General features: G+C 40.2%; 2 long non-coding RNA genes across 2 annotated transcripts; both read right to left on the reverse strand.

The window, feature by feature from the left end:
- Window positions 1-176: 176 nt before the first annotated feature.
- Window positions 177-13,871, reverse strand: LOC140002237 (uncharacterized). Its single transcript, XR_011808527.1, has 3 exons — window positions 13,661-13,871; window positions 2,968-3,162; window positions 177-713 (listed from the first exon to the last, which is right to left on the reverse strand). It is a non-coding gene; the product is annotated as an uncharacterized lncRNA (long non-coding RNA).
- A 1,867-nt stretch (window positions 13,872-15,738) lies between these two features.
- LOC140002238 (uncharacterized) lies at window positions 15,739-23,548 on the reverse strand. Its single transcript, XR_011808528.1, has 4 exons — window positions 22,415-23,548; window positions 20,543-20,669; window positions 17,786-17,842; window positions 15,739-15,810 (listed from the first exon to the last, which is right to left on the reverse strand). It is a non-coding gene; the product is annotated as an uncharacterized lncRNA (long non-coding RNA).
- Window positions 23,549-24,348: the final 800 nt, after the last annotated feature.

Consider the following 24,348-nt stretch of genomic DNA (forward strand, 5'->3'; position numbering starts at 1 on the left):
AGCTGAGAAAGAGCTTTTCCTGGGAGGACTTGAGAGGACTGAGGAAGAGACCATGATGGACAGGTCAAGAAGGGTCTCTAATCACCAGTGGAACTTCCCCTCCAAAATGCAGAAATTCCTCAGTCTCACCACAGCCCTGATATCAGCCATAACCTAAAAAGCACCTTGGAAAGGGCACTTTTAATTCTCCTTTACTGCTGGAAAACATAGACAATGACAATCTGAAGCAGCTATCAGTTATTCTAACACTGAAGTGCCAAAGGTCTGTGCAATAGAAGGTTCCAGCTCCATCAATGAACAGTCCCTCACGAAAACGGAAACTTTAGGTTTTTTTCAGCTTTGCTTCTAAAAATTCCCAGGAATCGATTGGCATTTCATCAAAGATTCAGGAGTTGTTTTGTTTTTTTTTTTTTTTTAAAAAAAAAAAAGTACAATTAAGGTTTTACAGACAGCATCACTTTCTGCAAATTCACCATGACAAAGTTAATAACTACAGAAACATGTAATTATGCTTTTTAAAGGACCTCCTGTATAATTTAGTGAATAAAATAGACAGTGCTCAACTAAATGAACAGATTTTGTCGTCATTGTTCAGTGTGATGCCCCAGACCTTGAATGCCACAATATTGTTTACCAAGCAAGCAGTTGGGATGCATCTAAGCTTCAATGTCTTCAGTGCAGGCATCCATTCCTGAGCTGGCCGTCTACATTCTCTTTAAAACAAAGAAGAGGAAATAGGCAGATATAGGAAGCAATTCTTGAGACAAAGTTGAAAAGCCTCATTTAGGATAAGATAAATCATGTCCTGTAAGCGCATGCTTCTCATCATCAAAAGCCAAGGTACAAACATCAACACCCAGTAGGACAAATTTACAGCCTGATATTTTTCCAGACTCCTTATGCATGGCTTTTAATCCCTTCAGTGCTAGTTGTTGAGTCTTCTTGAGATTTCTCTTGAGAACTGGACATGGATATACCCAGTCAGGTTCTAAAAACTGAGATCTTTATATCCAGTGGCCATTTGAGAAAGGTCAGTGGACAGGCAACAACTGGGAGTTTTGTTTGAGAGAAGACCCTCTCCCAGGGCCATAGTATTCCCTCAGATAAGAAACTGTCCTTTCCCTAATTTACAGTTCTCTCAGCTTCAGTTTGGGCATTTTCTATTTGTAGGCAATTTTGCAACCAAGTGACCCTTAGGATGTAAGCTGTGCATGTGCATAGCAAAGGTATAAGACTGGAAAATGAAGGCTCTATCAAGGGTATCACATGCAAAGGCATTCCTGATTGCTTTAGGACTACTGTAGATGACTTCCAGAGGGTCAGCAAATAGACAGAGCTTATTTGCTCTGCACAGATGGCAAAGGTTTTAGAGCAATTTTCAAAGGTGTTTACTGTCTTCATCCCAACAGAGAAAAAAGCAGGCTGAAGAGCTGATCATATTGCAGCCTGAGAAAATATGGAGACAGACGAGACTATCAAGAGAGGGGTCAAGATCTGCAGTAAATCACCTGCTTAGTTTCCTTAAGGAACAGGGCTCATTCCTAGCCTACCTCTGGGCAGAACTGTCTTTTTCTGTCCTTGGCCTGATCCTAGACCAAAAAAAGCAATCTTTTTTGACCTTTACAGATACTCATTTAAATGTAATATGCATTTCTTTCCATTATCATCCTGACATTCCTTCCCGAACACCCTGCCCCCTGCTGTCCTGCAGGCAGGAGTCCTTGCAAAGGTTGGTGTTCATGATATCTGATTGCAAAGAAATCAGAAGAGTGCAGGAAGCATCAAGAAAATGAGTTGCCTAGTTCAAAAAAAAAAAAGTCTCTTAGTAAAACTCCAGACTAAATATGCGTTCAGCTGCACACCTCAGCAGAGCCAGTAACATACACCTAAAAACAAGGTATGCAAATGGGCATACTTAGTTATGGAAAATGAGATGCATTAAGAAGAAAATTTAATGTAACCACAAAGCTAATGGTTTCTATCACCATGTGCTTGTTCATATTTCCTTGTGGCATTTTTGACATGAAGCTTACTCTGGAATGGAAGAGATAAATATGTATTTCATTTGGCAGCCTGGCCTAGATAAACAGTATATCACTTTTGTGGATACAGATTTACAAATGTCTCTGGAGACTAGAAACTCTTGACAATCCTCAACACAGTAATTGATCTTGCTTGCTGGCCTTTTGCATTTATATCACTTTGGTCTCTTGTATGTTAAATAATTCAAGCATCTTATTTTCTGATTGCAGAGGTTTTTTTCAAGTGGCATGAGCCTGCAGAGTAAAGAAATGCTAACAGTAGGCTCCTGGGTGGTAGATCACGTTGGTGACAGCATTTTGTTCTTGTTGTGAGTGTGAGCTACACTAGTGCCTATTTATATTTTTCTTGAATAAATCCAAGTTTGATTTCCAAAGATAAAGACAGAAATGTTTCTTTTGTGGGGAAGAATAGTGGTTAAATGAATGTATTTATTTTTGAGGACATGAGTGCGTCAACAACACATCTAACCTTTACTAAGGAAGAGTACCTCTGCTATTCGGGTGAAAAAGCAGGTATCACTTCTTGTGCAAAAGCTTAATGCAACATAAACAATTAACCACTAAATGTGGATTCATTGACTGCTTTCCCAGGAGAAGCTGTGCTTGCAGTATGTTTCACACCTGGTTTATGTTAGCTCCTGTCAAAATACTCCTCATAAACATACGGAAGGGTCATTTTAATCCCCTTTAAGTAGATTGACTTGAAAGTACTCAGTGGAGGAATGCTGGTGACAACCAGTCAGCACTAAGCACATTTTCAGGATTTCTCTAATTAACCTTTCAAGCCTGAATGAGCTACTCCAGCGTAAATCTGCAGAAAATACAACTGGAAGATAACCTGCGATGTCCCTCAGCTTGTGCTAAATGGGATGCCTTTTGGCTCTTCCTCCCTGGGGCAGGACTTGCTATACAGAATTACACCCACCTGAAGGCATCCCTCCTCCTTGCTGAGGAGAGCAGTGGGGCCATCACACAGGACGTGATGGTAGCAGCCATGGGGCCTGGGTCATCTTCCTACTGATCTTGTTCCCCTCGGACACTGGTGGCCATGCTTCACAGGGGCCTCCTCACATCTCCACACCGCAAGGGAATTTCATGCTCCAAGACCAGTGCCTGCATACTTTGGAGGGAAGACAAAAAAAGCAATGCTCACATGTGGCCTAATTAATACTTAACAGCCCGTTGCAAATTAACAAAAAATCCTAATGCTGCCCCTATGATTCTAAACAGATTTGACTGCAGAAAAAATCAGCATTCAAGCCTTTACATTCTTTTAAAGGCTACTCGAAGCATACAGCATACAAAAAAACATGGCGGAAGGTGTTATTTTTAGCATTTTATAGGCTTATTTTTGCTTCCACAAGTATGTTTAAGATGGAGAGTAGAATATACATTACAGCATTCAAAGGGTATGTTCAGCTTGTGGTTTGGCAAAAGCCCTGCTTGGAGACATACTCAAGGTTTTCTGCCTTTGACAGCTTTATGCTCTTGTTATCAGCATGTTCATCTTCTCTTGGGGTTTTAGCATTCTGAATGTTCCTGCTACGGTGTCTTCAAATCAAAATAATGAGACACAAGCAGGCACTATCTTACATATGTCATTGTCGGTAATTGACAGGGACTGCTTACTTGCAGACCCTCATGGCTGTAACCCAGGCAAAGAGCTTAAACTCTGTATTGAACCATAACTCTAAATTTAGAACCATTATGGTCCTTTATTAATAATAGCAATGCTCAGCACTTGCGTATAGCCGTGCCTTTTATAGGAGAATCTTGAACATGCACTGCAAGCACTAAATAAGCCACAAAATACCCTTGGGTAGTTCAGAATGATTATTGTCTCTTCATTTTACAAAGGAGCTTCAAGAAGTCCTTTTTTTTTTCTTTCTTTTCTTTTTTTTTTTTTTTCATAGCAACCATTACTGCTTCAGCTAAATTTTTGCAAGAAATAAAAGGTCTGCCCAGCTAAGGCATTAGTAGGTTTTGTGGACCACTCTGCTTTTCCTCGTAAATTTTAAGGGCATGAGGAATGACTATGATCTTCAAGTCTGACCTCATGGACAGTACAAGACTATCATTTGTGGGTGAAAAATGGAAATTTTCCACATCTGTAGAGCGGTATTATTTTCATACACTTACTACAGACTTTATACACTATAAACAGATGCCATACACACAGGCTTAGTAAATCAGTCCTATTAGAATCAAATCAGAGCTTTTGGTGACATGTCAATCTCTCTTATAAATTCATTTCACAGTTGACCTTCCTCAGCTGAGTACATTTTATTGCCAGACTCACACTGCTGCAGGGTGGTTTATTGAGAGTGGACTTTTTCCGTCCACCACCATGACTAAACACTGCAGAGGTTTGTTGCAATTAGAGTAGCATGAAGCTTGGTGTCTTATTGCCCAGAGTGAATTACATCCTTACTGTAAGCAGAATATTTAGTATTCAACAATAAAAGACGATAGATATCTGCAAGGAATATTTTCTAACAATTACCCTGAGCCACGTGCTCCCCATTAGCATACAAATGAACTACTCTCTTTTGAGATAATGTGACAGAAATTCTACTACAGAGGTTTTTCTCTTTCTTCTGTTATATTTAACTCATTTCAAACATACAAGATGTGAGAACAAAACAGAGTGGGCAAGCCAAAGCAATTATGGTAATGCATGAGTACATGTATAAATTCACCAGAGAACAATAAGATAAGAAAAAAAAATAAAAGATAAACACGAGACGTACAGATATACTAAAAGAAGTATACACCGTAATGAACTGAAACTGTTCCTTTTACTCGTTTGCTTAACTCTATAGAGGAATAATTCTGTTCATATGCTCTTCGGGGGTAGGGGGTACACCGTATATCAATAACCAGACACTGTATTTTTAGCATTCAGAAGTGGCCGCTATTAGACATATATCAAGGATTTTTCCTATTTGGAAATCTTTTGTCTACTGTTGAACTAGTGACTGATGACACGCCAGTGGAAGGCTCTATTGTGGACGCCAGACCAGGCTTTCTAAATATATCCGGATGTTCTTCATCATAACCTGGCATTTTTTTAAAAGCAGCACTATAACAACAATATTCCAGGTCTTGAGAGTATCTTCAAACTGCTTGCAAATAAAAACCAGGAAATGAAAAGAGAAGATACAAAGAAATGAGGGGGAAAATAGTGCCTCGTACCCACAGCATCTTGCCAACAATTAGAAATGCTTGAGGAAGGTTATTGTCCTCAGTGGCAGACATATAACTGGATATGAGTTGGGAAGATCTTTTCTATTTTAGTAGAAATGGGGCAGCAGCTGTTGCTGTTGTATCCTATCAGGTCTCACATACAGAGGAAAAAAAATATATATATCTTAACCACCAATCTGCCTTCCAATAAACCCTGGAACAAGAAAAGAAATGCACATAAGACATGTGTTAAAATCAATAGTTTCAATGTCCAGCAGAAAAGAAAGATATTAAAATTTTGATGTTGAACCATCTGTGATTATGAGAAAAAAGGAAAGGTGAAGACAGGTGAGGATGTATTTCAGGGACTAAAAAATAATTGGAAAAAAAAAAAAAAAAAGTAGATGAAACTCTTTTGGGCTCTTGATTTACCTACATTGGACTGATAACCTGAATAATTGACATGTCAGCCCATGCCAGGATGTTTGCTCTCACAAGAATGGAGTTGTTCCTACAGTAAAATTGTCCTGCTGTTACTGAATTCTTCCTGCCCACTGTGTGAAAAGGTTTGTTTCACTGGGGTAGTCTATTATCGCTTCTCAGTCAATGGTGCTAATTGCAGGAAAACTCTTCTGTCCCTCAAAGAGAGGGTGAAAAAGATATTATAAGACTAGAAGCATTTATGGGAGCTCTGAATGTAGCTGATGCTCGGCCTGGTTTTAATCACACCGTCTGTCAGATGAGGAATCACAGGTTAAATATATGTGCTTGACAGCTGTGGACAGAAGGGCTAAGACAACAGGACTTGTAGAAAGAAAGGCTAAGACTACAAATTATTCCACTCTGTGAAATCAAAGTCTTGATAGCTGTTTGTCAGAACTGCTGAGTGCCTTTTCTGACAGGTCTCTTTAGGAGAGGCTGTCTCTCGAGAGTAATGGAGGTTGCACTAACTTTTGAAGAAGGTAGAAGTGGGAGTACAAGAATACAAGGGGCTTCTACACAGACAGAGCTGCAATAAAATTGGCATAAGTGAGCACAGAAAAGGGGAGAAATCAATTGTACAAATGATGCTTCTGTCTCTGTGCTTCTCTCTAGAAGTATACTTTTTTTTCTTTTGATGCATTTTGAGTTACAATGTCACTGTTTTTTTTCAGGTAGAGAAAATGCAGTTTTTCATGATCTTCGGAATGTATCTGCCCCAAAATCAAATCATCGGTAGCATAAGACACGTGTCCTACTAACTCCAGCACACATGCACACAATTCCTACTCCTATACATAGAAGACTCTGTCATTGACTTGTTACTGAGAGCTCCCATGAGGTCAATGAAAGTCTGGAAAATGTGACCATATGTTTCGGTCTTGCCTTTGGTTGGGTAGTTACTGACACCTTCCTTATCCAAGATTAAAGCTTCTTTATCACATTTTGTGTTTTAAAGATGTAAGTTATTTTAAAGTAATTGACTGAGCTAGTGATCTCTGGAATTAAAATAGATGTGATTTGCATACACATCTGCTTTGTTGTAAATTATTGGCAAGGAAAGGCAAATCTAAACTTCAGCTGCTTTTATCATCCCTGTGTTATATTTAAAATGCCCTCGGTGAGAAATATGTGAGTAATAAAATAATTTAACTGTGAGTTTCTTAACTATAAGAAAGATAGGCAGACAGACAGACAGGATTCTTTCTCTAAGTAAAAAAACAGGGTGCCACAATCGTCCTGTACAGAGGCCACTTACTGATTGTTTCCTGTACTGAAAGGTTTGATCTTTTGGATGATAATAAGAAAAGAACTGCAGCAGTGTTTCCAGGTATCTGAGAATGTTTCTAAGACATATTTTTAGGTTTTAGTTAGGTATTGCTGAGATAGAAGTGAGACCAAAGGAGAAAAAGAATCCCTGGCGTATCTGTGCTTTCACACATATACGTTTATCCAAAATATATTACCTGAACTTCATGACGTGAATCCTTTAAGCCTTGCTTGTGTAAGACTCTCTCCAGGTGAGTCAAATCCAACATTCAGAAAAGTTTCAGACCAGTCCTAGTGTTTCAATGCAATTCAGCTTGGAATGCACTCTGGCCATTCTTAGGACATTTATATTGTAAATGAAGCTAAAGTTATTGATCTATCTCTTTTTGCATAGTGAAATTCACAATGGTTTATAATAACAAGGAAAGCTTTCTGCATTTCTATCCAACATCAAGCAAAATTAGAATATTTCTTTCATGTCCCGCCACTCAAGAATCCCCAGTTCTTTGACAGTAAGTTTTCAGTTTGATTTTTGTGTATTCAAAACCAAGAGCTTCCCAGTGACCCTATTTTTAATATTATTTGACAAATATTGTTTTAATATTTTAATTTTAATTTAATATTTTAAATTTTTTTGCCTATAACAGGCATCTAGCTGCCAACACATTTCAATCCTATTTTAGTAGTTGCTGGGGGAAAAGAAAAAAGGAAAAGAAAAAAAAAAGAAGAAGAAGAAAAAAAAAAAAAACAAACACCAACATGTACCAAAAGATACATAAGCTAAAAGATAACAGGCAGCCAAGGGAAACAAGGATGTTATAACCAAAATTGAGAGAGAGTACAATAAAAGCTTAACAGTGACTATTTCCTATAACAACTGTTTGAAATGTTAGGTATTTTTGGCAAGCCCAAACCAAAAAGAATATGAAAATCAGAGGAAAATAGTAAAAAGACCATGGGGGGCTATGAAGATTTAGAAAGAAATGGAAATATCCAGAAAGAAAATTAAAGGCTACAAAGATGCTTCTGAAGAAAGGGGAAAGCCTGAGAGAATAATAATAATAATAATAATAATAATAATAATAATAATAATAATAATAATAATAATAATAATAATAATAATAATAAAACTGAGGCCCATTGTTAAAGTAGCCACAGGTGAAGGTTAAGCAGAAGCTGAGAGGGCAGGTGTTCAGTGTCTGTCACTTCAGGTTAATTACACACAATCATCTGGGTTACAGTGCCCACCACCTGCTTGTCAAGGCCTTCCACTGGCTCAAAACACAGATTATAAACCATTCAGAAAAACAGAGACCATCTCTGATATGAGATTTAGTAATTCTGTAGTTAGAAGAATGGAACGATGATTTCTGTTGTTGGTCTACCACAACAAAAGGACCTTTATTAGCTATAGAAATTGTGCAGGACTCTGCACTCATCGTTTACCCTGCACAGTTAATGCAGTGATTTTCCTCTTGTTGGCCTCCAGACTCTCAGTCAATTCATACCTCTAGGTCCACAAAAAGTAACTAAAGCCAGCATTCTGTTATGAATAGGCTAGTAAATAGACTCTGCAGGAATCCGTAGCTCTCCTGGGAAGCGCTGAAGCATTCATGCTTTGAAAAAAAGGTCTAGGCTACTGGTCTTTTATCATTTTGCAATAATCAGCAAAGGAGAAAGAGAGACCGTGCCTTCATGGGCAGCGTATGGTCTGTCCTTTGTTAGAAAGCTCAGGCACAGAGGAGGGCCCATGACCTCCAGGCACCTCACGCCGGGATGCTGCCTTCTGCCACTGCCTCTCTGCTGGTGGCAGAGGTGTGTCCCTATAGATGACAACAAACTGGGTTAAGAACTGCCTTAGATCTTCATAATTTGTGTAATTTCTGTATTTTTGCTGCACACCTATACTTGGTGACATTATATTCTTCATCTAATTGAATGTAGACGAAGGATATTTTCCTTGGCAGGGCTGGTGCTTCAGCTACCTCTTAGGATGTAACAGGGGCTTGAGAAAGTGGATTGAGAAGGAATGATTGTGCAACATGTTGCTCTGGGGTGACTTTCTCTTGTTTTAAGAAATGCAGCCTTAGAAAACCATGGAGTAGGGCAGATGAAGACGTATTCCAGCTCATCTTTCCCCTTCACACTGGGCACTCATGCTGTGTTCATTACACAGACTCAAGCGAGAATAAACTAAGTAGAAGTGCTAACTACATATTTATGGGAAACATGCATTTAATTGTGGGCTTGCTTTCAGTACTGATTAGTTTCATTTCTGTCCATTTTATACAACCCTACTGCAAAAGATTACCATGTTTTTTCCCCTGTATGTTTTGAGTAGTTCTTCACTGACTTTATTTTTTAAAAATGTTACTTATTATTAAACACCCAGAGGAGGAATTGCTACAGTGGTTTGTTTTGTTGTTTTGTTTTGTTTCATTTTTCATATAATACAGGGGAAAAAAATAAAAAAGAAAGAAAAAAGAAAAAAAAAAGTCTTTTTTAAAAGGTCTGTTTTTCAAATAGTTAATACCAGATGTGAAAATAAAACAGAGTTCAGCTGTACAAATTTCTCTATTTTGCTAAATAACAGAAAATGTGATTTTCATTAGTGATATTATAAAATAATAACCATCTAACTCGAAAGGAACCTCAAGAGGCAATACAATATATTTCTTACCTTTAAGTAGGATCAAAAATACTTACACTATTCCTGGCAGATGTTTGTTTAACCTAATCTTAACAATGTACCAGAATGGAGCTCCCAAAACCTCTCTAGGCAACCTGTTTCCACAAATAAGCACCCCTTTAACATCAGGGTCTGGGGTGGTTTTTTGTTTATTTGATTGATTGATTTACTGATTGATTGATGTTTTACTGTCTTGCCTTGCTGCACTGAAAGCCTGTTTCTTTTTGTCCTATCCAGAGAGAACAAAAATTTTACATTTGGAAGGACTGTTTTTCTCTTATTCAGAATAAAGAATAAAATCCTTCTTTCCCTAAGAAAATGAAGATAGGTACCAAGTTTTCATTCCTTCAGAATTTCACTTATCCTCCACAAGTTCCCAAAGGTATTAATGACTATCAACCAGTTCTTCCAATATCCTGGGACAGAGTTCATGATCCAAACAATGTATTAAATTGCTTTAAATGTTTTCCCACCTATCTTTCATGGGTCTAACCCAAGCTTTCGTCCATTTATTGCTAGTCTAAATAATGGTTGGCCAAATGATGGTCTTTTAGTGAGAAATGAAGCAAAGAAAGCTTTAAATATTTCCATATTTTAGGTTTCATCTGTCCATAACTTTCTCTCTTCACTGACTGGAAAGTTTTCTTCTTCCTGTCGCACCTATACAATGAGATCTTTTTATAATGAATGTTCCTTGTTGCCTATCTTTGTAAGTCTTGGTCTTTCTGATTTTTTTTCTCCTATTCTAGTTTTATTCTGTACAATTCATCTTCAATAACTTCACCAGATCTCCACATCTGCTCTTTTTAGACTTAGAATTTGCTTTTAGCTAGCTTTTTTTTTTTTTTCTTATAGCACTTCCTGTTCTTCCTCCTCATTGAAATGATTCATACCCACACATTTAATACAGCTTCTCAGGGAACTGTCAACTATTCCTAACTCCTTTTTCCTCTCAGACTTGCCTTCCATGATTAGCAATACCACTGCAGCCGTAAATCTGAAACCACATGCAGAAACTTAACACAACCTTTGCACATTGCAAGGAATGAATTTCAGAAGTGAGAAATGACTTGCAGAACAAATATGAACTCCTTCTATATACACGAAATGGGAAAAGTCTCCTTTCAAATGGTACAGGGATTTGTCAGGTTTTGAAATGTGTAATGACAGGTTAATGTTACCTCATTGAATCCCAGCAGTCAACGGTGAGGAAAACAGACTTTTATCAAATATATTACTACAATTCAGGAAGCCACATCAAGAATTAGAAACAATTTAAAAGCTTAGAATGGTCTTTCTTAATGGCAAGAGGCAGCTTAAGAAAAGGTTCTTGTGCTAGGACATAGTATTCACTAAATGTCAGGATGACATGCTTTTGCTTTAAATAATAAATGTTAATTATGAATTTGTTTGACAGATAATGGACAGCGTTATCGCCAACGTATCTTTTTCATATAAAATCTGGGTGTTCCCTTGGGGACAGAAATAGGCCTCAGTAAAGTCAGTCCAAAGCCTCAGAGTTGCATCAATGGCCTCTAGATCTACCTTTAAGATAATGTCAAGTGAAAATCTTGAAGACAAACATAATCAAAGCATGACTGAAGAGCTCTACAGCTGCGAAGACTTGTTAACTGAGTAGAGGTACATGGCATCACTGCTTAGATATATAGAAATAAATAAATTCTATCCTATAAGTCAAGTCTGGGGAAAGAAGAAATAGGTGCTGATGTAGAAAGATCTATGGAGCTGTTTATCCTGTTGGTGTTGAGCCAAGTTATGACTATTGGAGAACATATCATTCAAGTGACTTTTATACTGCTGTATAATGGACTGATTAAATAGGCTTATAAAACATTAAAGAACACAGAAAAATGACTACAGATTAACAAAAAAGGTTTGGGCATTTCAACAAATCTTCATGAAAGGAAAAAGGTGAAAAGTGATACAGACTTCTGCAGCAGGAATCCAGGTAATTACATTTCTCAGGTCATTGCCACCCTTACTGCCAGAGGATGACGGTGTATACATGGTGGTTGCTTAAAAAATTGAAAATGAAGAAAAGTAAGATGAAATTTGTCAGGAATCCTCATAAAAGCATGGAAATTTGTGGGATGCATTATAGGATCTGATTATGCATTTTCCAAAACAAGATCTTTTCTATTTTAACTGTGAAAAGGTGATATTTAGAGCATATCTCATCTTCTGGGCTCTAGGCAGCAATGGATTTAGTCATAGTGTCAGATCTGTTTTGTGCCAAAAGCCACTTAGTCAACTACCCATCCCAGCCAAACAAATAGCTCAGAGCCTTTAACAAATAACTCACTGCAAACCAAAACATAAGCAGTAACAGCAAGATGACGTTACCCTGAGAGAACAGAAAACACTCAACTGCATCTGACAGTGGCTCAGCTTTCCCCATTAAAGCAACCATTTTTTCTTAAGTAACCATATTGTCTTAAAAGACAATATATAGCAAAGTGTCAAACTGAGCTAAAGAACAGAGCCACATACAGATTCTCCTTCTGAAAATAAAAATAAAAAGTTTGCATGAATTGCTGTCACTCACCTGTGTGCTATTATTCTAAGCTTAAAGAGAAAATAATGCTACAAAAAGTTGGTGCATAACATGTAGATATCTATTGGCATTGTTGTGGTTCACAATTTCCTCCTTAGGTACTCAGAAATAACTGAGTCAATGTTAAAGCTTCTGGGAGGACTGGGGGTTTACACAACTTCAGCATGGAGCTGGAGGAGGGGAGACATTTCTCTACCTAAGACATAAATGCAACTGCAAATGAAAACACCTGAGGAATAATGACAACTTAAAGCTTTCACCTTATTTTTTTAAATGTCACACAGGTTTTTAACTTCTAGAAGGAAAAAAAAAAAAGTCATTTCTGTGGCACCAGGTGATTGCAGTATGAGGCCTGAGCCCAGCAGCTTCAAGGGTTTCCTTCCCCAGTGGCAGGATGAAAGCCAAATTCCAATGACTAGTATGGAGTCCAAACTTATGTATAATGTGTATAATATGTGTAATCTACAGCTTATAAATATATATAAAATATCTACATTTCCATCTGCGCATTGCTTTTAGCTTTCCTATAGATAATTCTGAAACAGAGAAAACAACCTTTAGGGTAGTGGCTGTTCTTGGAAGAGCCACAGAGAGAATCATTTGGCCCAACATGTTTAAGCTGTGCTTGAGCAAGGAAAATGGCAGGACTAAAACTGTCATTTTCTTTACAAGAGCATTCTCTGTTACCCTGTCTGTCCATACGAAAGTCATGATCTACTTCTTATTCTTCTTTTATACTTATTCTTCCCAAAGTAATGTGTTTTAATTTAACTGTAGAAACTGTTTATGTTCAGCACACAGTTGTTAGTACCAGTAGCAATACTACCAGATGAATGATCACAGAATTTGGTCACCTCTTCTTGCAAATATTTACAGTAAGAAGAGTTATGTTACAGTATTTGGAAAGATATTCTGACAGTGCAGCAGTACTCACACTACCAGATGTTTATGATCAAATTAGGTAAAGGTTATATGTCCTGTGGGAACGACTCATGAGGAGCTCAAGATACTCCTGAAGCAAAAAAGCTTCAGGTTACCTCTTCCCAGCCAACACTTGGCAACAGACCACATGCACTTCCAGTCATTTGCATTGCAAAGTGAACAACAGGCATATAAATCAGTTAAAATCTCAGATGTTCACCTGACAATACTACAAAGAGTAGATGATTAACAACACTTAGCTATGACTTAGTGAGAAGTGGCATGAGTGTTTTTTTTCCACGTTTTACATTTGATATTTCATTTTTGTTTTCATCTCTGCTTTGCTTTTGCATTGTGCTTCGTTAATTGCTTCAGGAAATGGCTAGAGTTTATAGGCTGCCTGGAAACTGGGATGTTTTAAGAGAATGTACTGAAGCGCATTGATCTGAATGATATCAAATCTATTCTTTTCTGATGGTGCATAGCAAGTGACCTTACCTGATTGCAGGAGTCTACTGCTCTTCCATTAATAGTTTACAACCCGTGGTTCTAGTTTTCATCCATATTAAATATATTATAAATCTTTAACTTGAGAAGCAGCCAGCCAGTATGCAGGGCTCTGTGATGTGTTGAAATGCCTCTGCTGTTTGAACTCTGGTTAGCTGCAGAGGATGGGTTTCTCTTTGGGCAGGGAAGGGCTCTTTGATACATATTCTGCTAGAAAAAAAAAAAAAAAAAAAAAAGGATGAGTAAACTTCTTGGTTAAAATAATAATAATACCTCTATACAAGTCATCATGAATATATAAACATATGCACCCACCTGTACTCTATCAAACACATATTACCTCCTAAATATAGTGCAGCTACAGGACAATCTCAGCACACAGCTCCATCTTTCGCCATTGAGTGAATCACCTTAAATCACGATCAGCAGCTTCAGCAAGCATATAACATGCTTTAACTACAAAATTACATTACTTTTGTCCTCTGTTCTTTAGCTAATGGTCCCAAACCCCTGTGTAAGTTGGTGCTTGGCAGCAAGCCTATGCATACACACACCTTGCAATAACAGGTGGAGCAGACACCCAAACACAGAATTGTCCTCCAGCAGGGCTGTTTGGTCTGAGTAATAGATACATTCAATTTCTCAGTTTTCATCTGTCATATCCTTCATTATTGTGCCTGTATAACTAACAAAAATTTTCAGAAGATACAATAAACTCTTAAGCAAAACTGCTGTTAATTGCTTGAAGCACTGTTCACAGCGTGAGGGCATTTTTGTACTTGCCATTTGAATCACTTGGAAGTAGACCACAGAAATTTGAGATTTTAGCTTCTCTCTTTGCTTTTGAAGCAACAAAGTGTTGGATATCATTAACTATGTGTAATATCTGTAATTTCAGATCCCCCCAAGGCAACCCCAAATCTCCTGAGGCACAGCCTGATGGAAAGGGGTTGCACAGAGCCCTTTCCCTCCCTCTTTTCTTGTTTCCACTACACTTTCTGTTCTTAAAGGTTTGTTTTTTGCTGTAAGTTCATCCTCCAGTGTCTCCATAGCTTTCTATCCCTGCTCTGAAGCCTGACAGGGGCAGATTAGAGTGGGACCAGGGAATGATGGCTTTGCTGGACCACAGCTAGCAACTGAGCAAAGCTGCAGCTGAGCCTCCCTTGTGCCCATCAGAATTAATAAGCCTGGCCTTGCTGGGTGGAAAAGGTTTGCTGCTAGAATAATCCAAGGCCCTGAGAAGCTGGCTTTTCCCACAGGCTTGGGAGCCTGTTACAAGTGTTTCAGTTTTCTAATATAAATTTTTTCATAAGTAAGTTTCATAACTTTCTCCATCAAAAACACAGGAGTTTTGCTAGTTTTGTGTATGCTTAGAGAGCTTGCAGGTAAGCCTGGAGAGGTCACAAATTCCCATTTTTCTGTTCCAATATCTGCTTTTGGATTAAATTTTGTAGGGGAGCTTAAACAACATCTTTTTTATTTTTTAAGGGAGCCTTAAAAATGCCTGAGCATACACACTCCTGGCTAACAAAATCCACCTTTGTTGGTACTTTGCATTTCTGATTTCTGGTGCTGTGGCACAAACTAGTTGCTTGCTGAGGGAATTATACACTCACAGAACATCCTAGTAAGTCTGTGCTGTTCAAAACCCTACATAAACCAAAACTCCAGAGGCTTATGCAGATTTAGCTTCCTTTCTCACTAACCTTGTCAAATATGTGTGGGACTTTCCAGGTCAACAATTTTAACACCTCATATTTTTAAAGGAGTTGCCTTACTTTATTACAGTGATCCCTGCCCATCACCAAACTTTGTGTGAAGACCAAAACTCTACTTTAATGCGAAAGTGCTGTTTTACCACTTTGTTCCCTGTAAGCGTGAAACTAGAGCAATGGAGGCTCATCTTTGCCCAATGAAGTAATGGCATTATATTGATATGGGTGATCTTAAACCTTATCAGTAACGGAAAAAGTATGTGATATATATATGGAGAAACAACCCAGTAGAAATTCTAGGCATAATATCCCAGACAGCCATTTCACAAAGTGTCTAACCTCAGTGAGCAATACCTTTCCTGTGACTTGGATGGAGCTGCCCTCCTGTACTGGACATGAGCTCTCTTGGCCATGTTCAAGCAATTCCTGTTTTCCAATTAGATAAAGAAGGAGCAGACAAGCATTCAGGCACAGCTCAGATGAAAGTCTACAAGTTCAGCTACTTCTCTAACCTCATTTCCATGATCTCTGTCTAATATCTGTCACCACTAAAGCAAGCTATGACAAATTGCACAAGCAGGCCCATACCAGATACGACCAGCAGCTAAAACTGCCAAACTTCCCCATCCACTCAGCTCTAATTTGTAATGAGTGCTAAACTCTTTCAAGTTCAGGAAAATACCCATTAGACATGTTCAATTACAACCACTGATCTCTTGATCTTATAAATATACAATACTGGGAGGAGACATAATAGTCTGTTAGATCATATCATAGAATATAATTTTTGGAAAGGATTTACCAGGAGGAGCTACGAGAGGTTTAGGCCTTTCTTAAAATCTCACCAACTCCTACCACCAATATTCCTGCTACAGCACTAGCAACACTGCAACACTCACTGTCCAGCCTCACCCCTCTTACCCAGAAGCTATGGACCTGTGACCATGAGAGCTGGTCTCAGGGGAACACATGCTGCCCCCTCATATGATCTGCATGGCTTCCTCTCTTTGGCCTCCCTGCATATGGGGAGACCAGAGGACCAAAAATAAGACCAAAGTAAGAGGAGACCTCCTTACTGATGGATGCTATTCATAAAATAGTTTGTTTGTTTAAATAAAAAAGTAAACATTTAAGACTGGCCTCAGACTCTACAATGAACTACTCCGGTGTGCTGCAGAGGAAATGGTCATAAATGAATTGCTGCTGCAAATTTCCATAAATGACAAGCACATACAAAGTAGTGTCTTTCACATGCTTGCAAGTTTTATTCATCTTCAAGGTGGTAGTGGTAGAAACACCAAAATGTTGTTTCTAAAACAACACAGCTTTGCAGAGCAATTCAGTACAAATAGCATCAAAGGGTTTTTCATGTCTCAGTGACAGGATCTGGAGAGCCTGCCCTATCACTGGTCACCACAGAGCAGCTTCCTCGTGAGGGAGCTGCAGGCCGCCATGAGGCCTCCCCTCAGCCTGCTCTGCTCTGTGCTGAGCAAACCAAGGGACCTCAGCTGCTCCTCATACATCTTGCCCTCTAGACCCTTCACCATCTTTATTGCTCCACATGCAGCAGTTTTTCATTTCACAAATAAGGGGATGGGTATTTCTTACTCCAGATAACCTGAAACTCCTTCTGTGTTACTCCTGACTTCCATCGCTGAAGTTTTCACAAACTTTTTCTCTGTTCCCTTACTGCCCTCCCACAGAGGTAAGTGGGTGTTCAACCTGGCACCACCAACCAGATCTTATTTAACAGCTCACTGAAACTGCTGGGAAAATCAGAAGAAATCCATTTCAGTCCTTTCCAGATGTATTTGCAGGGCTAAGACCAAGAGGAAAAATAAGCAGAAAAAATGGAGAAAATTCATCAGCAATGGGCAAAACTAAATCCAAATCTGAATACACACAGGAAATGAAATAGCTTCATAAGAATGTACTACTTTTATATATTAGCTCTCCAGAGATAAAAATGCCCTTTAAATGTGAATTCTGGAAATTGCAGGTAAGCAACAAGAGAATGAAATTCCAGCTACTCACCTTGGGCACTAAGAGAAAAACTCAGAAAATAACAAACTGCCTCTACAGTCCCTAGCAGACTTACCGATACACAAGAGGCAGAGGGAGCTTGGTATAAAGGGGATCCCTTTCAAGGTCATGCCTGCATAATAGGGATATTTTGCAATTCTGTTTTCCTATATCCTGAGGCTATTCCACCTCTAGTCACCACAGAAAATGGCATGCTGCTACTTACAAAAGAATAGCCCGATACAGTTTTATTACCATGCTCTGGTAAACTGGAAAGTAGAAACAATAACCTAAGAAAAGGAGGTCTTATCTTCTGAATGTAGACAGGCGAGTATATGAACAAGAAGCCAAAGAGTGTCTTTGTTGGAAAGCAACTGACCCTGAATTTTGATCCAGTTCAATGGTCATAAAGGACTTTCACAGGACCTGCAGCACGCTGCAAGACAAAGAAAGAAGAGGACATTAGATGGAAAAATATTTGCTTTCATCTCACATATTAACACACAGCTTTATGAACAGACACACCTGGGAAAAGGATAGACATGACCACCTGAAATTACTCAATTGCACATCATTTCCCACTGCCAAATAGATCCCAGGGTGTCCCACCAGTTGAAGAGCCTCGGGTGCCTGGGTCACTCAGCACGACACCTCTGGTGACACTGTAAGGTGAAAGCCATCCCTTCTCTCCTCCACTGCTGCCCTATTGCTCCTGCCGAGTTCAGCAGCTGTTCAGCCCAGCAGCTCGTGGCATTGCACTAGGACATGGACTACAGACAAGATCGAATACTTTTATGTGCAAATTAGAAACATTCCTGGAAGTATGTTTGCTCTGCAATACTAGAAGCTTAATTCATTTGATGATTTTGAATGAGAACAAGCAGAACCAACTATTTTCATTCTTAAATAAAAAAGACAACTGCATTGCATTATCTTCCAGTTAGTAACACTTGCAGAATAATTACATTGTATTGTATCTTATTCTCTTAATGTATTTTTTCCTGAAGAAATAAAGAGCTTGTGTGGTATAGTGATTACAGGAAAGCAACCACTTGTGGTCCACTGTATTCCATAAAAAAACATAATTTATGATCACAATTTATTTACCAAGATTAGTTACACTAAGACACTAGGACACAAAGAGCAGAACTACATAATTTCCTTCCTTGGTGGTAGAGGATGAAGAAAAGAAGTAAGAGGAGTGAGCATTACAGCAGCATTGCTGAGTGACCCTGTCTGCATCACAACCCTGAAGATTTTGCGGTCCAACACCAAAACTCTTCTAAAGCGTTTTTGGCATTTTACCTGTAAACGCACAATGTTTTTGAGCAGTAGCAAGCAGGGAAAGGTGCAAGGAAGAGTTTTCTACCTGTCATGAGAGAGAAATTACCCAAGGGCCACCATGCCAGGCCCAGTCAGAAGAGGATGCCTCCAGCACCAATGGAAATCATTCACAGCTCTCACTTGCTTCTTTCCTTCCCCATAAATAACAAGCACTTCATTGCCAGGACACTCCCAGACTTCTTGAAAACTGCTGGCATTTCATAGCTGAAGACAGGAATTACATGATGAAATGGGTCATTAAATAAAGCAGCTGCTTTTACTGTAGCACATTAACTTCTGTGTTATTCTGGAAAAATGCTTACGGTTGGGCTAAGAGTATGCTCCATTCCTCCAAAGGCAGCCACTGAGTTTAAACCATTTGTCAAGTGTTGAGTGAGTCAGATGCACACTATCAGAGGTCACAGACTGCCTCATACATTCATTTCCTATGAAATTATTTTTCTAGGCATCCGAGGTACTTCTTTACAATAACCTGTGCGTGATACCTGGCTCCATTTCTTGTAATGTCATATAGCACTTACTACACTGCCAACATCTCTAGCTGCCCACAGAGTAATTTGGAAGGTGGGGAGGTGACCGTCAAGGAGTAATAGTTCTGCTGAGGGAGCAGCTTCCTTGGTCTTGGAGCTTTGGGTTTTAGTTTTAGTGTAAACATAGCGCTGTTGTATGTCAGCCCAGACGTTTTTTCTAACAGACATCAAAACATCTCACAGGAGTCAGAGCAAGTGGTGCACATGGGGTCTGGGAAAGGAGCGTGAGGTTTTTATTTTCCAGGAAGAGTCGCAGAATACTTCTTAAAGAAGGACAACAGAGAAAGACTAAAGGCAGGTAAGGTGGAGGGCAGATGGAAACTCTAAAAGTACACTCCACAGCATTCTCAGTGGTAAAATCAGTTTCATTTCTTTTAGCTTCTGATGAGACAGCAGCTTGAAGTTTGATTTTTTGTTTCTGGTCAAGAAAGCACTGTGCTGATGCTCAGATGAACATTCTCCCACCCAACATGCACTTCCAGTTTACGGAAATATAACTTTTAGCGTTTCAACTGTGTGTATGAAAAGTCATTTTGATGCCAGATCAGAGTTGCTTACCATTGTTTTGTTGGAGGTGTTGTGTTGTGTTTGTTTGTTTGTTGGGGGGGACCATTTGTGGCATGGGATTTGTGTTTGTTTTTGTTTTTTTGCAATTGCAAGGTGTTACCAAAGTAGGAAGAAAGTAGCTCCACCAGAGGTTTGGGCAACAGGATTCTTCAGACAAATGTTCTTATTAAAAGAATTCTGTACTGGGATGTCCTCCCCCTTCTTTATAATTTTTTTTAGTCCACCTCTACACATAGGCATCGCAAGAGGCGTCCATTGCACCCACTGTCCTACAGAAACAAGTCCCAGACATGCCACATTACAAGAAGGAGAGTTTTAAAGATAAAAGGTGCAGCATTGCTATACACAAGGGCATTGCCCTGCAGCTTGGGGTGCTGTCATGGGACCCACCTATATATCTCCTCCTCACTTGGCACAGAAGCTGAAAGCAGGGGCTAGAAAAGCCATTCTCATGAAAGGAGATCTGCCAAAACCAGCAGACTGGCTTCTTTTAACCACTTCCAGAGCACACTTCCTTCCCCACTGCAGCACATTTGTTCATTTGCTCTGTTTGACAGACCCATTTTCTCAGCATGGCCCAAGCAGCAGTATCACCTCTTACTGCTGCCCGGGCAGGCCAGGATGCCTTGAGCCACCCATGCTGATAACACATCTCAGTATTTTCTGCTGACTGCTACATCTTCTCACATACTAACCTCAGAATAAAGTACGCTGTTCAAGGCTGTCCAAACTGTCAAAAGCAGCATACGTGGTCATGGCAAGGTCACAGTCATAAGCAGCATCGATCTACACCAGTCTCTTTTCTCCTGCATCACTTCGCAGCTGAGGGGACAGTAATTAAAAGCTGTGGGTTGATACTTTTAAACCCTGCTATCAAAGGGGCAGAGTTCCTGGGCTCACAGCTTTCCACAACAAAGGAAATTATACCTTAGCCCTTAAAGAGATTAAACACCTGTTTCTCACCAATTTCAGAAACTTTAGTGATTAACCAGAAACTGAAGCTTACTCCAAGAAGGAGATTTACTAACTGCTGCTTTGGACTATTGAAATGTAAATTAAAATCTCTCAGGGCAGCATTCTAGCAATTTAATTTGAGACTGTGCAGAGCTGTGGAGGAATGCCAGAAAATAATCTCACTCTCCTTGTTAAAGAAAAAAAAAAAATCCAGATTAAAATATGGAAGCAGGTTTGCTGTCGTTTGTGCTCACTCCACGCTACCTGCGTCAAACAAATTACTGGTAATCAGGCAGTCACCAATACATCTCAAATTCTCCATGAATTTTATGTGCTTTATATGGCATCCCTAAAGCTCTTCTCCACATGAATCCTCCAAGGTAGAGCTGAAGAGCATCTGTGCTTTACACCTGCAGAAAAACAACCACTGGTATCTGCACTGGAGCAAAATGGGCAAAGCTCTCTGCTGAAAGGCTGTGCGGGTGTAAGAAAAATATGTTTTATCTAAAGCCACTGAAATTGTTGGACACTGGGTCTGTGAACTGTGCAGGAGGGATCCAGATGCTGAGGTAAGTGGTCCTCTGCCAAATACTATCATATGGGATGAGAAAAGTGACACTTAAATTGGGAAAGAAAAAGAAAATTTGTCTTTTTCCCTCATCACAATAGAGGTTAATCAAGGGAAGAGGTCTGGAGGGAGCAAGTGCTCTTCAGAAGCCATTAATGTTTGTACTGGGTTTATGCAGCAGGGTTTTGGTGGCAGGGTAGCTGCAGGGGTGGCCTCTGTGAACACAGCCCAGCAGCAGCCCCATGTCAGATCAGAGCCAGCTCCAGCCGGCTCCAAAATGGACCCACTTCTGGCCAGAGCCGAGCCAGGGAGAGACACTGAGTGGGCCTCTGGGAGAGCAGACTGAAGAAAGGGAAAAAAAGAAAAAAACATCCTGTGGAGAGCTCCCGCAGGAGCAGGCCCAGGGCCGGAGCTGCAGCGGTGGAGAGGAGCCCATGCAGGAGCAGGGGGTCTGGGGGGAGCTGCCCACCCGTGGGGGACCCGTGCTGGAGCAGTTTGCTCCTGGGGGATGGACCCTGTGGTATGGAGCCATGTGGGAGCAGTTCTTGAAGAGCTGCTGCCTGTGGGCAGCCCCTGCAGGATCAGTTTGGGAAGGACGGCATCCCGTGGGAGGGACCCCATGGGGAGCAGGGGCAGAGAGTGACCATGAAGGAGCAGCAGTGAAGTGTTAGGGACTGACCGTAGTCCCCATTCCCCGTTCCCCTGCGCTGCTCAGGGGGAGGAAGTGGAAGAGAGTTGATGGGGGGGGGCGGGGGTTAAGGTATTTTTAGTTTGCTTTTAGTTTCTCACTGCAATAGGTAACAAATTACATTAATCTTCCAGTGTTGAATCTGTTTTGCCCATGATGATAATCGTTGAGTGATCTCCCTGTCCTTATCTCAGCCCTTGAGCCATTTTCTTTTTATTTTCTCCCCCCTTCCATCTGTGGAGGAGGAGTGAGAGAGCAGTTGTGGTACAGCTCAGCTGCCCAGCTGAGTAAAACCACCACAGTGTCAAATTTAGAATAATTAAAAAGACCAAACGTTTGTCCCCTCTTCTGCCTCACCCTTCTGTGTTGCCAGCACATAGGATAATTGCTGTGTGGGCAGCAAGCACATGGGACAAAGCCATGATCCCACAGTTTATGGCAGCCCTGCACACCAGGCTGCCATTCACAAAATGGCTGCCGAGGGCCTGCCTCACAAGCCATGCCCTCCATGCCATCAATGCAAGATTCATTCCTTAACTACAGCCACAATTTGGTGGTCCTGCCATGCCCATAGGTAAATTGTTATTGAGGTCAGCAGGGCTGAGCCAGTGCCACCTAGTGTCTCCTGGGAGAGCTGGGGTAAATTTTGGAGAGTGTTGAAAGCAACACTGTTAGAGGTGAATTTCGCCACCACCACCTTTACCAGCAGAAATAAGCCTGCAATCACAACTGATTTGTCCGATTGTGGGCTTAAATTAAATATGCTGGAAGTGCAGGGAACAAGAAATGCTCTGATTTATTGTAACAGGCACCAGCCCTCATTTATAAAAACTGGAATTTGTGCTGTACATTGGTTCAACAAAAAGCCTCAGTAAGTCATTCGCTATCCAATAGGTACATTGAGTTATCACATGAGCAGCCATTACTCAAGGTGACAGTCTCAGCACAACAAGCCCCTGTTGAGAGCACTTGAGTTTATGTCAACATGAAACAAATGAACCTAATGGATATCCGCCTGGATGAATCCAGCTTCTGTACTTAGCCACAAGCCCTACTGTACACAGTGTGGCAAATCGACCAAGCAGCCTATCTCCACAACATTACTCGCTGTGCAAAAAGACTGGCATTTTTTTTCTGCTTTTCTTCAGATAAGCCTGTTTTTGTTGTCGTCATTGACTTTTTTTGTGAGGTGGGAAGTAAAAATAACTCCTGACACCCACCAGTCACATCTGGCAACACGTTTAGAGTTGGGATGGGTAACCTTTCAGAAGTTTAACCAGAAAGGGGAGACAGCTTATGATCTATAATCTTTAGGCAATGCCTCTGTCATTTGAGAGCCCCCCCCTATTTTTTTCCTCTTCGTATGCAGGGAAACAGGGGAGGAGGAGGCTGCCAGCATGCAAGGTGTTTGCTCCTTATTCATTTCTAAGACTTCCTCCATGGGGTCTGCTCTGCAAGCTATGGACCAAGCATCCAGTTGCATTTGCCATCCTGCCCATGAAACGCCATTGCCAGCAAGTCACACTGGGACTAGGATGAGCTCGTCCATGGGCAGAAATACGTCTCTGCTCCATGGGAAGACAGCATTTCTGAACTGGTATACACCATTGCTGCTGCTACCCACAGCCTAGGCAATGCTAGAAAAACAAGAGAGAACTAAGGATATTTAAGGATTCAAAAGGTCATAATATGGGAACAGAGAAAAGATATGCAAGAATGGAGTGAAGAAGAGAGCAAAATTAAGATCTATGGCATCTTAATTCTAGGGAACTGTGCAAGTACCAGGGATGTCCCTGAAAGGGTGCAGAGCTGGTGTGCGTAGCACACTGGGCACAGGCAGCAGAGAGCTGTGCTATTCTGTAGACTTACCTGTTTTATCAGACATCTTGAAAGGCAACTTTTCTACAGCTGCTAGCTGAGGAAGATCAGGATTTCCTCCCTGGTTCTCTCTCTTGATTAAGAGAGATTTCTTTTCTGCAAGCAGACACGTCTGTTGCTGAGCTGATCCCAATTTTTTTTTTGTCATAACCTATGGCTCAGCCTCGTGGCGCAAAGAGAAGATTCATTCCCTAACCAGGAGCAGTAGAGAACAAATAGAACACACACTGGTTATTTTTCTGCTGCCAAAGTTACTTCATTGTCATTTTCTAATACACAATTCACTAAATTACACACGTAAATTTCCTTCTTCCTCTAAAGAAAGCAATGAAATTCAATGTCTGAAAGCAGAATATTTATCTTCTGGCTTTTTTACTGCACTTTCAGGCTTTTATATCTTCATATAAGAAGGG

Source organism: Anas platyrhynchos, chromosome 3, assembly GCF_047663525.1.
Source record: "Anas platyrhynchos isolate ZD024472 breed Pekin duck chromosome 3, IASCAAS_PekinDuck_T2T, whole genome shotgun sequence".
Taxonomy (NCBI): domain Eukaryota; kingdom Metazoa; phylum Chordata; class Aves; order Anseriformes; family Anatidae; genus Anas; species Anas platyrhynchos.